This window comes from Tenrec ecaudatus, chromosome 2 (genome assembly GCF_050624435.1).
Source record: "Tenrec ecaudatus isolate mTenEca1 chromosome 2, mTenEca1.hap1, whole genome shotgun sequence".
In the NCBI taxonomy this organism is placed as follows: Eukaryota; Metazoa; Chordata; class Mammalia; order Afrosoricida; family Tenrecidae; genus Tenrec; species Tenrec ecaudatus.
The window spans coordinates 133,514,053-133,517,120 of NC_134531.1; the positions used below are offsets into that span (position 1 = coordinate 133,514,053).

At 40.6% G+C, this 3,068-nt stretch overlaps 1 pseudogene; it reads left to right on the plus strand.

Moving 5' to 3' along the window:
• The first annotated feature begins 801 nt into the window (after positions 1–801).
• Positions 802–1,438, plus strand: LOC142440102 (eukaryotic translation initiation factor 3 subunit E pseudogene; annotated as a pseudogene).
• Positions 1,439–3,068: the final 1,630 nt, after the last annotated feature.

Below are 3,068 nucleotides of genomic sequence, written 5' to 3' on the forward strand. Positions count from 1 at the left end.
TTATTTTTTCCTCAGCCAGAAGACAGAGTATACCGTGCTGTTGGCATTGTTCGTCTTCCGGATCAGCATCTAGTCTTTCTGCTGCTTGAGTTTTCTCCATAAAGGAGCTCTGTAATGAAAAGGCGTTATTGCAATGGAAAAGGATCTCCCAACATGGTGGCTTTGCTGAGGTTCTGTGTAAAACAATCATTGTGCTGACAATATTCTTCATGCTTTGAGAGATTAAAAGGAAAACCAACATAATTGCTGTACAGTTAAAACAACTTCAGGCAGAAACTCGACTAATGCTGAAGATGATTGAAGATCCATAAACAAGGCAAATGCAGTCAGTTAAGAATGATCGGATGTTATTTTACCACCTGGAAGACGAGCCTGGTTTTAAGGAGGAATATTTAAACATTCTGTATGGTAAAGCATATTGAAAATACCATGACCAGCTAGAAGAACAAGCAAATCAGTTTTGCAAAAGTACAGCCAGAACACTGTTTAGACGTGAGGATGGGGAGACTGTCTCATGCTCTTTGGACATACTCTCAGGAAAAGGGCATCATCGTTGGTAAAGTAGAAGCTCTCAGTGGAAGAGAGGAAGATCCTCACCACCTGATTTTCAGGTTATTGTTTCTAGCCAATACATATTGGAGATTCACTGGAGGCCCATCCCTGGAAGACATTACATGGTTAATAATAATTCTGTGAACTAGTGAACTTAGCTCAGTCACTGGTGTTTTTTTGTTTTTTTCCTTCAGTCACCTCAAAGACCCTGTTTACATTATTGATCTCTTTATTTGCCATCAATAAAATATTGATGTTGTTCAAACAATGTGCCCCAATATTCTCTGCTATTTAACTACAGTAGGCATAGCAAAGATGTTGGAAAATGGCAGGCAGGCGTGGAGAGACCTTGTCAAGATTATTCAGCAGGAATCTTACACATATGAAGACCCAATTATAGAGCCTGTTGAAAGCTTACTTGTTAACCTTGGGGTCAGAAAGAGTTGATGGAATATGGGTTCATGTTTGTGAATGACTTCGCCTTGTCACATCCTCAAGCTTGTCTTGAGAGTTTCATCTAAAATACCCATCTGTTTGTATTCAAAAATTTGTGTCACAGCATCAGTGTATCATGTTTACAATGTTGGCAAATAAATTAAACAGAACTCCAGGAAAAGCTGAAAGATAGATTGTGAATTTGATTAGAAATGCAAGAAAAGGTGCCAAGATTGATTCTAAATTATGTGATATGATGATGCTTAGCAATGTGGTTTGATGCTATAAGGAAGTGGTTGAAAAGGCCAAAGGCCTTTTGTGTAGGAGCCAGATGTTGGCCACAAATACAGAGGAGAAACTTAACCAGAATAGTAGGTCTGAGATTCCTAACTGGGTAACTCAGAATTCAGACCTCCCCCCAAAAAAAAACCTGAAAGAAAAGATGCAATAGTAAAAGCATATTGCAAAGTGCAATATACATGTTAGAAACAGCACACTAAAGTTCACATGTTAAAGAAGCTGAATAAAATTGGTGTGTCTCATTAAAAAAATATATTTCTATTCTGAAGCCCTACAGAATGTTTCTACTCTGCCTTGTATGTGACTATGAGTCAAAACTGACTTGATGGCAGTGAAAATATAAGAAATAATATAGTTATCATTTGTAACTCTTGCTATCGCCAGTGTCAAGAATATATTTGATGAAAAGGGAGCTGTATACACTGAACACACAGTGGTGGAAATGTGCCCGGTCATACTCCGACACACCTGGGTGCAACACGAAGGTAGCACAACAGAGCAGCAAAGGGAAGAAAGCAAAGAAGTCGCCGAGGAATCCTGAAAACAGACTTCTGACTCGGTGAGCAGGGCTTGGCATCTTATCAGACCTGATTGGAAAACATTCATAAGGGTCAACAGACAAGCCTGGAACTATTTATAGGCTTCCCCCTGCCCTTACTTTTTATATCTATATAAGATAGGCAAGATAAACAATCCCGAGGAGAAAACAATGGGACCGACAGTTCTGGGGGACGTGGGAGAGGAGGAGGCGGATGAAAAGGAGTGGACAGCCAACAAACTGAGGGACAAGGGAGCAACAAGAGTTCTAAAATTGATAGCGAGGAGGGTGTATAATGCCTGGTGGGTTGAATTAAGTGCAATATAGCCAAGAGGAATTACTAAAAGCCGAATGAAGGTCAAACATGATAGTGGGACAGGAGAAAAGTAATAGGAATTAGAGGAAAGAACTAGGAGACAAAAGACATTCATAGAGGTCTAAATATAAGCATCTATATATGTAAACATATTAATATATAATGATAGGTATAAGTACATATATTTATAGGTTAAGTATTAAGCTAGCAGACAGACGTTAGACCTCTACTCAAGTCCTCCCTTAACCAAGAACTCTGTTCTAATAACCTGGCATTCTGTGATGCCCACCTTCCTGACACAATCACTGAAGACAAAATGGGTGCATAAGCAAATGTGGTGAAGAAAGCTGATGGTGCCCGGCTATTACAAGATCAAACACTGGGGTTTTAAAAGCTTGAAGTTACACAAGTGGCCATCTAGCAGGGAAGAAACACATCCCACATGGAAGAAGCAAACCAGCCTGTGTGATCATGAGATGTCGATGGGATCAGGGATCAGGCATCAGAAGACCCAAAACAAACAATCATATTGATGCAAACAAGGAGTGTTGGAAAAGATTCCCAAAACCCATCTGTAGATGATTGGACATCCCCTCACAGGAGGGTCACAAAAAAGGGATGAGTCATCCAGGGTGCATTATATCACCTATGATACACACAACATTCCCCTGGTTCTTTAATGCTCACCCGCCCCCAATATCATGAACCCAGTTCTACCTGACAAATCTGGCTAGACAAGAGCATGTTTATTGGTATACGTGAGAGCTCTCAACACACGAAATTTGGGACAGATAAACCCCTTAGGAACAATAATGGAAGCAGCGTTGCCAGATACAAAGAGGGTAGGGGGAAGGTGGGGAGAGAATGGAGCAGAAAGGGGAGATCCATTGTAATGTTCAACATATACCCCCTCCCCCAGGGGGATGA